This window comes from Elephantulus edwardii, unplaced genomic scaffold, assembly GCF_000299155.1.
Source record: "Elephantulus edwardii isolate Elephantulus edwardi_28Jun2011 unplaced genomic scaffold, EleEdw1.0 scaffold00352, whole genome shotgun sequence".
NCBI classification, from domain to species: domain Eukaryota; kingdom Metazoa; phylum Chordata; class Mammalia; order Macroscelidea; family Macroscelididae; genus Elephantulus; species Elephantulus edwardii.
In genome coordinates, this window is record NW_006400102.1 from 313512 (window position 1) to 323892 (window position 10381).

Genomic DNA, 10381 nt, shown 5'->3' on the forward strand with positions numbered 1-10381 from the left:
CATTGTCCAACTCTCTGATGCATAACAAGTGATTGCAAAGACCATGGCCTTTATCAGACACACCTTAATCTCTAGAGAGACACCATTGCTCTTCAGTACTTTGGAGAGGTCCCTAACAGCAGACTTTCCCATGGTAATACGTCTTTTAATTTCCTGGCTACTGGTGCCGAGAGTGTTGACTGTGGAGCCAAGCAAACTAAAGCTGTGAACAACCTTAATTTTTGTCTTCTTGACATTGAGCCTCAATCCATATTGGAGGATGTGGTTGAAATCCACCAACTGTTCCACAGAAGAAGGATAGGGAATCTCCTTCTGTGTGATTAACTTACTGCCTCTGAAAACTTAGAGGTCAGCTGGGTCATTTCTGACTCTATGGTACACAACAACATTGTAGTAAATATTGTTTTTACTTAGTTCCTTTTCTACATTTTCTTTGCTGCTATTGAGTTTCTGGGGGTTTTTGTGGTTTTTTGTTTGTTTTGTTTTATGTTGATCTTTATTCTGCCACTTTGCTGAGCTGTTATCCTAGGCCCAAGAGTTTTCTTGCTGAGTTTTTGGGGATTTTTATATAAACTATCACATCATTTACATGTACTGTTGTTATGTGGTGTTGAGTCAACCATGACTCATAGATACCTTAAGAACAACGGATCTAGGTTCTCAAAGCCTTTGGTGGAATGGGAACCTACCTGCTGCAGATCCTAGGCCAGAACTGACAACGGGTGGGATGGAAACAACCTTGGAGCAGCACTTGGAAGACACAATGAAGAATCCATCTATTGTTGGAGTCCTGTGTACAGATTCACAAGGACTTAATCTGGGCTGCCGTGGACTTTGTCGGATAAACATGCTGCTGTGTCATCTGTTCTAGCCCAGCAAGCTGCCAAACTAGCCTCTGACATTCCTGTGGTGTGTCTAGAATCAGATAATGGGAACATTATGATCCAGAAGCATGACAGCATCACAGTGGCTGTGCACAAAATGTCCTCTTGACCTTGCATGTCAGGTCTCCAGGATGTCCTGGCATAAGGACAGAATCTATCGTGTTTATTATCTTAAAGAACTGGTAAAGTTCTAGTTGTTGTTGTTAAGTGCCGTTGAGTTGCTTGCGACTCATAGCCACCCTATATGTACAATAGCCCTAAACTCTCCTCTGTCCTATACCAATAACACAGTCTCTGATTCACCCATCCTGATTACCCCAGTCACTGAATCAATCCACCTCATAGAGGGCATTAAAAACAAAACAAAACAAAAAACCGGATCTGAACCTTGTCCAATCCAGTGCCATCCTTCATTTCTGGTAGGCTGGAGCCCATCATTACAGTCACTGTGTTAATCTATCTTGTTGAGGGTCTCCCTATTTTAAACTGTCCTGCCACCTTTCCAAGAATGATGTCCTTTTACAAGGATTGGCCTCTCCTAAAAACACACTCCAAGTATGTGAGACAAAATTTCACAATCTTTGCCTCAAAGGAGCACCCTAGTTTAACTTTCTCCAAAACAAACATAACTGTTCTCTTGGTAATCCATGGAATATTCTGTACTGTTTTACACCACCACAATTCAAAGGCATTGATGATGATTTTTCTGTCATCCTTATTTATTCAGATGCATGGAAGTTGATTGAAAAGACTATGTTTTTTATTAAGTGCACTTTATTCATTGCTCTTCAACACTTAGGAGAAGTCCTTGACAGTAGATTTTTTTTTAATGCAATATATCTTTTGACTTTTTTTCCTCTCTTTAAATTTTTTTTACTAGTTTATTTACAAAATTCTAATATAAATTGAAACAAATTCTTTTAATTTCTCTCACTCCCCCCATCAAATTGTACAATCCAATGATTAATCCCCTCTTGCCCCTATACATCCACATCCCTCTGCTTCCAGCCTTTCCCACCCCTCCTGGATCCTTATACTCATTCTACAATAATGGTCTTGTATAATATTTATCCTTGTGGGACTGAGTTAGTTCACTCAGCATAATACTCTTCAGTCCCTCCCAAGTTAGGTAATAATTTACAAATTATTGCTCCTGTATGCTGCAAGGTATTTTATTGTGTGAATGTACCATAATTTCTCAATCCATTCATTTGTGGTTGGACATTTGGGCTGTTTCCAAATTCTTGGGATGGTGAATAATGTTGCTATGAACATTGGTGTACAAATCTCAGTTTGTACCTCAGTTCTCATAATCTCAGGGTATATTCCAAATTGTGGAATAGCTGGGTCATATGGAATTTCTATGTTCAGCTTTTTGAGGAAGCGCCAAACTGCCTTTCAGAATGGTGTACAATTTTACAATCCCACCAGCAATGTATAAGAGTTCCTTTCTCTCCACATCCTCTCCAACATCTATTACTTGCTGCCTTGTTAAAATTTGCCACTCTTACTGGAGTGAGATGGTACCTCATTGTGGTTTTGATTTGCATCTCTCTTATTGCTAGTGATTTGGAGCATTTCTTCATGTGTCTGTTTGCCATTCAAATATCTTCCTCTGTGAAAATTCTTTCCATGTCTTTTGCCCATTTTATAATTGTGTTATTCGTCTTTTTCTTGTGGAGGGCCAGGAGTACTCTGCAAACTTTTGTTATAAGACTCTTGTCTGAGAGGTAACAAATGTTTGTTACCAGTCTGTAGGTTTCCTTTTCACCCTGTTGGAAAAAGGTTTTAATGTGCACAAAGATTTAATCTTTAGAAGGTCCCATGCATCATTTTATCCTCTTTAAATTGTGCAGTTCTGGTTGTATTTAGCAATGTCTTTATACATTGGCCTAGCACTTCTAAGCATGATCCCAGTTTGTCTCTTATGAACATTATGGTTTTGGACTTTACTCCCAGGTCTCTGCACTGCCTTGAGTTGATTTTTGTGTATGGTGTGAGATGTGGATCCTGTTTCAGCTTTCTGCAGATGGAAGTCCATTTTGCCAGCACCATTTGTTGAAGAGTTTTTAATTTCCCCATTTGATATCTTTTATTTCCTTGTCAAATATCAGTTGACCATAGGTAGCTGGGTCTATTTCTGGGTTCTCAATTCTGTTCCATTTGTTTATGTGCCTGTCATTGTACAAGTACCATGCTGTTATGATTACCACTGCTGTGTAGTAGGTTTTGAGGTCAGGGAGTGCTATGCCTCCAACCTCATTTTTGTTTCTCAGAAGTGTTTTGCTTATTCGGGGTGTCTTGTCTCTCCAAAAAAATTTTAAAATTTCCCTTTCAATCTCCTTGAAAAATGAACTTGGTATCTGGATTGGGATTGCATTGAACATTGTAAATTGCCTTTGGTAGGATAGTCATTTTCACCATATTGAGTCTTCCTACCCATGGACAGGGCACATTTTCCCATTTCTTTAGATATTTTATTGTATTTCATGAATGCTCTGTATTTTTCTTTGTATAGGTCTCTTGTATCTCTACTTATGTTCACTCCCAAGTATTTCAATATGTGGTTGGCTATTGTAAATGGTATTGCTTTCTTTATTTCCATCTCTGAGTTCTCTGTTACTACAGAGGAATCCTATTGATTTTTGGATATTCATCTTATATTCTGCCACGCTACTAAATTGGCCTATTAACTCTAACAGGTTTTTTGTTGAGTCATTGGGGTCTTCTGTGTACACTATCATATCATCTGCATATGACAACAGTTTAACCATCTCTTTGCCAATCTGGATGCCTTTTATTTCCTTGTCTTGTCATATTGTCCTAGCAAGCACTTCCAATACAATATTGAAAAGAAGTGGTGACCGTGGGCTATCTTTTGATTTCTTGACTACTGGTACAAGGGGCATTGATTGTGTATCTAAGCAAGATGAAATAATTGAAAATTTCAGTGGTCTTTTTCTCACTAAGTTTATTTTAATGTGTCTCAAAATTCTGTGACAAATATTTGGTCAAGTTGTTTCCATTTAAATAGTGCTGATTTTTATTCAACAATGGTTGTTGTTGTAGTTGTTATGTGCTGTCGAGTCGCTTGTGACTCATAGCGACCCTATGTTCAGCAGCCCTAAACTCTGCTCTCTCCTGTGCCAATCGCACCGTCTCCAATACACCCATCCCAATTACACCAGTCACTGAATCAATCCACCTCAAAGAGGGCCTTCCCCTCCTGTGCTGTCGCTCCACCCTACCAAGCATGATGTCCCTCTCCAAGGACCCATCCCTCCTTACAACATGTCCAAAGTATGTTAGACAGAGCCTCAGAATCCTTGCCTCCAGGGAGCCACCAGGTTTAACCCTTTCCAGAATAAATCTGTTTGTTTTCCTAGCAGTCCATAGTACCCTCAATACTCTTATCCAGCACCACAGCTCAAAGGCAAAAATTCTACTTCTATCCTCCTTAGTCATTGTCCCACTACCTGATGCATAACAAGTGATTGCAAAGACCACGGCCTGTATCAGATGCACCTTAGTCTCCAGAGAGACATCATTGCTCTTCAGTACTTTGGAGTACTAACAGCAGACTTTCCCATGGTAACGTCTTTTAATTTCCTGTCTACTGGTGCTGAGAGTGTTGACTGTAGAGCCAAGCAAATTAAAGCTGTGAACAATCTCAATCTCTTCACCATCCATCCTGATGCTGCCTATTGGTCCAGTGGTGAGAATATTTTTCTTCTTGCCATTGAGCCTCAATCGATATTGGAGGCTGCAGTCCTTGACCCTCTGCAGCAAGCGCTTCAGGTACTCCTTAGTTTCAGCAAGCAGGGTTGTGTCATTTGCATAACTCACCAATCCTGACACCACATTTCTCCTCATAGAGCCCAGCATCCTGGATAATCTGTTCTACATACAGCTTGAAAAGGTATGGAGACAGGACACATCCCTGGCGTAAGCCCTTCCCAATTTTGAACCATGCAGTGTTTCCTTGCTCTGTTGTGATGACTGCCTCTTGGTCCGAGTATAGGTTTCTAATTAGCACGATCAAGTGGTCTGGGATTCCCATTCTTCTCAGAGTCAGCCACAGTTTGTTATGATCCACATAGTCAAACACCTTTGCATAGTCAATGAAACACAGATAGAGATTCCTCTGGTATTCCCTGCTTTCAGTTAAGATCCATCTAACATCAGCAACAATATCCCTAGTACCACGACCCCTTCTAAACCCAGCCTGAACTTCCGGCAGTTCTCTGCTGAGTGCTGTTCCAGTCGTTTTTGGATAATCTTCAGTAGAATCTTGCTTGCATGTGAAATCAATGATATTGTTCTATAGTTCCACACTCTGTTGGGTCACCCTTCTTTGGAATGGGAACAAATATAGATCTCTTCCAGTCAGTTGGTCAAGTGGTTGTTCTCCAGATTTCTTGGCACAACTTGGTGAGCACATCCAGGGCAACATCTGTTAGCTGAAATATCTCAATTGGTATACCATCTATTCCTGGAGCCTTAATTTCTGCCATTTCCTTCAAAGCAGCCTGAACTTTTTCCTTCATTACCATAGGCTCTTGCTCATATATTGTTTCATGAAATTATTCTGTGTCTGCCAATTCCTTTTGATACAGTGACTCAGTATATTCTTTCCATCTTCTTTTAATACTTCCTGGATCTTTTCATATTCTGCCTAAAGCATCCTTGATTATAGCAAATCGAGGTTTGAATTTGTTCTTTAGTTCCTTGAGCTTAAGAAATGCTGAGGGAGTTCAGCCCTTTTAATTTTCTGACTCCAACTCCTTGCACATTTCATTGTAATATTTTACTTTGTCATCCCGTGCTGCCTTTTGAAATCTTCTATTCAACTCTTTAGTGTCTTGAATTCTTCCTTGTGCTTTGGCTTCTTTGCTCTCCAGTGCAATTTTCAGTGTCTCTTCTGACATCCATTTTGGTCTTCTCTTCCTCTTCTGTGTTTGCAATGACCATTTGCACTCTTCCTGGATGATACCCTTGATATCCTCCCACAACTCATCTGGTCTTCGCTCATTAGTTAGTGTTCAAGGCCTCAAACCTGTTTCTGAGATGGTTCTGAAATTCAGATGGGATAGACTCAAAGTCATATTTTGGTTCCCATGAATTCGGTTTAATTTTCCTCAGCTTCGGCTTGAACTTGCATCTGATAGTTGGCGGTCTGTACCACAATCAGCCCCTGGTCTAGTTTTCACAGCTAATATAAACACACATAAAATCTCTCAAAAAATAAAATAAATAGTACTGATTTTAAAAACTATGGAAAAACACCCCACAAATGGTCTACAAAATATTCCTTTCCTTCTGAAGGTTTTACAATGAAATGCATTATTATCATTAACCAATCTGTTGTTAGTAAACTTAAATGGCCAATTGAGACAAACAGTTCTGACACAGGTCTTCCACCATTGGCTAAGACTGGGATGGCAGGTGTAATAGGTAACAGTGATTTGGCCTTCTGAGCTTTCAGAGCAGCCTTGATGACCTTGCCAGCTCCAGCAGCCTTTTTGTCCACTGTTTACATGATACACATAGCAATAGTCGGTCTGTCTGCCTGTCTTGTGTCACAGAAAGCAAAACAACCCACAGGAGGGTAGTCAGAGAAGCTCTCCAAATACATGGGCTTGCCAGGAACCACATCAACAATGGCAGCATCACCAGACATCAAGAAGTTGGACCCATTGTCGAGCTTCTTACCAGAATAGCAATCTTCTCTCTGAGCTCAGCAAACTTGCAAGCAATGTGCTTTGTGTTGCAGTACAGCACAGGTGCATTAGCAACACTGATTTGGCCAGGATGGTTCAAAATGATCACCTGAGCATTGAAGCCAGTTGCTTCCATTGGTGAGTCATTTTTACTGTCACCAGCCACATTACCACATCGAACATCTTTCACAGAGATGTTCTTGACATTGAATCCAGCAGTGTCACCAGGGAGAGCTTCACTCAAAACCTCATGATGCATTGCAACAGACAACTTCAGGGGTAACATTGACTGGGGCAAATATGACAACCATGCCAGGCTTGAGAACACCAGTCTGTACTCTGCCCACAGGGACAGTACCACCAGTCTTGTAGACATCCTGCAGAGGCAGACGCAGGGGCTTATCAGTTGGATGGGTTGGTGGCAGGATGCAATCCAAAACTTCAAGCAGTGTGGTTCCATTGGCACTGCCGTCCTTCCAGGTGACTTTCCATCCCTTGAACCAAACAAAGCATATTAGCACTTGGCTCCAGCATGTTGTTACCTTCCCAACCAGAAATTGGCACAGGTTGTAGCCAATTTTCATGATGTTGGCGCTGACTTTCTTAATGATTTCTTTGGTCTCTTCTAGCTGTAGGAGTGCTCGGTAGAAACATTTTGCTAATGCCAACAATTGGTTCCTTCACACCCAGTGTATAAGCCAGAAGGGCATGTTCATGGGTCTGCCAATTCTTTGAGATACCAGCGTCAAATTCACCAACACCATGAGCAACAATCAGGATGGCACAGTCAGCAGGTGATGTTTCTGTCAGCATGTTATTGATAAGTCTGTGTCCTGGGGCATCAGTGATGGTCACATAGTACTAGCTGATCTCAAATTTCCACAGAGAGATACTAATGGTGTTGCCAAGCTCACGTTCAGCTTTCAGTTTATCCAAGACCCAGGTATAATTGAAGGAGTCCTTTCCTATCTCAGCAGCTCCCTTCTCGAATTTACCAGTGATTATTTTATCGATCTCACCACATTTATAGATCAAGTGGCCAGTAGTGGTGGACTTGCCTGAATTTATGTGTCCAATGACAATGCTGTTGATATGAATCTTCTCCTTTCCCATTTTGGCTTAGATTTTGCGATGGTGTTCACCACCATCTCTATTCTGGCAACAAACTTATTATGAAAATGTCAGTCTCTTCTCCATCTATCATGTTGTAGCCTATTGACCTGGTGGTGGGGATTTTCATTTCCTTGATGTTGAAATGCAATCCATTTTGAAGGATGTACTCTTAGATCTTCTGCAACAAGTGTTAGAAGTCCTCCTCACTTTCACCAAGCAACATTGTATCATCTACGTAATGCAGGTTATTGATGAGTCTTCCTCCAATCGTGATAATACATTCTTCATTATAGAGTCTAGCTTCCTGAATGGTTTGCTTATCATACATATTGAATAGGTATGGACAAAGGATTTAGCCATAATGCATGTCTTTCTTGATTTTGAATTATCCAATGTTTTCTTGTTCTGTTCATACAACAGCCTTATTGAACAATACTATTAATATCACATGCAAGCAAGATTCTGCTGAAAATTATCAAAAAAATGACTGGAACAGCACATCAACAGAGAACTGCCAGATGTGCAGGCTGTGTTCAGAAGAGCCTGTGGTACTAAGGATATTATAGCTAATGTTAGATGGATCTTTGCTGATAGCAGAGAGTAGCAGAGGAATGTCGATGTTTCATTGACTATACAAAGGCATTTGACTATGTGGATCACAACAAACTGTGGCTGACTCTGAGAAGAATGGGAATTCCAGAACACTTGATAGTGCTTATGCAAAACCTATACTTGGATCAGGAGGCAATCGGGCAATCGCCAGAACAGAGCAAGGAAGCACTGCAAGGTTCAAAATTGGGAAGGGTGTACACGAGGGATGTGTCCTATCTCCATAACTTTTCAATCTATTTGCAGAACAGATTATCCAGGAGCCTGTCTCTATGAGGATGAATGTGGCATCAGGATTGGAGGAAGATTCATCAACAACCTGCATTACACAGATAACACAATCCTACTTGCTGAAACAGAGGAGTACCTGAAGCACTTGCTGCAGAAGGTCAAGGACTGCAGTCTTTAATATGGATTGAAGTTCAATATCAAGAAAACAAAGATTCTCACCACTGGGTCAATTGGTAGCATTATGATTGATGGTGAAGAGATTCAGATTGTTAACACCTTCAGTTTGCTTGGTTCCACAATCCACACTCTTGGTACCAGTGGCCAGGAAACTAAAAGATGAATTGCCTTGAGAAAGTCCGCTGTTAGAGACCTCTCTAAAGTACTGAAGAGCAATGATGTCTGTCTGGAGACTATGGTGCACCTGATTCAGACCATGGTCTTTGCAATTACTTGCTATGCATTGAAAGCTGGACAATGACTAGGGATGATAGAAGGAGGATCAATGCCTTTGACCTGCCGTGCTGGAGAAGACTATTGAATAGACCATGGCCTGCTAGCAGAACAAACAGGTTTATCCTAGAGAGGGTGAAACCAGGCTGCTCCGTGGAAGGACGGATTCTAAAGCTTTGTCTGACATACTTTGGATATGTTGCAAGGAGGGCTCAGTGTTTGGAGAGAGATATCAGGGTTGGGAGGGTAGAGGGACAGCCCAAGAGACGAAGATCCTCCATGAGATGGATTGATTCAGTGACTCAGGAAATGGGGATAGATGTGTCAGAGACAGTAAGATTGGCACAGGATAAAGCCAGGTATAAGGCTGTTGTACATAGGGTCACTATGAATTGCAAGTGACCCTACAGCACATAACAACAGCAACAACATGGGTTTTATGTGAGCCCAACTTAGTGTTCTGGGATTCCCATTCTTCTCAATGTTAGCCATAATTTCTTATGAACCACATAGTCAAATGTCATTGCATAGTCAATAAAATATACTTAGGCATCTTTCTAGTATTCTCTGCATTCACCAAAAACCATCTCACATCAGCAGTGATATTTCTAGTTGCCACAGCCTATTTTAACTCCTGCTTGAATTTCTGGTTGTGATCTAGCCATTTTTTTAAAAAGTAATCTTCAGTAAGATTTTACTTACATGTGATACTAGTGATATTGTTCAAAAACTTATACATTCTGCTTCATTACATTTTTTTGGGGAATGGGAAAATTATGGATATTTTTTAGTAATTTAGCCAGGTACATGTCTTCCAAATTTTTTGGCATACACTAAAGAGCAATGATGTCACTTTAGAGACTAAGGCGTGCTTGATCCAGGCCATGGTCTGGCAGACCTTTGCCCATGCTTACGTGCCTTGAGGGCCAGGTTGTGGTTTTCTCCTTGTAGTGGTATCAGGAGTGGGATGCATGTTGCAACAACCAGAGTCATGGCAGAACAGGCCTTTAGAAAGTTTCTTTTCTTCCCCTCTTTGAGTATCAGTGGAGAAGAATGAAGCTGAAACTATAACTAAAGGAGGCATCATACTTCTAGAAAAAAATCTCAAGGAAAAGTATTCCAAGCAACAGTAGTAGCTGTTGGATCTAAATCTGAAAGAAAAGATGGAGAAATTCAACCAGTTAGTGTGAAAGTTGAAGATAAAGTTCTACTTCTAGAATATAGAGGCACCAAAGTAGTTAGAGATGTCAAGGATTATTTCTTATTTAGAGATGGTGCCATTCTTGGGAAGTATGTAATAAAATCACTATTTTTATATTGGGAAATATGTATGATATAATCATTATTGAAATGGCATCAGTGAAGCTTCCCATT

The 10381-nt window shown here is 40.6% G+C and overlaps 1 pseudogene; it reads right to left on the minus strand.

The window, feature by feature from the left end:
* LOC102873363 overlaps positions 1 to 7717 on the minus strand; it is a 23724-nt pseudogene extending 16007 nt beyond the window's left edge.
* Between the last annotated feature and the right edge of the window lie 2664 nt (positions 7718 to 10381).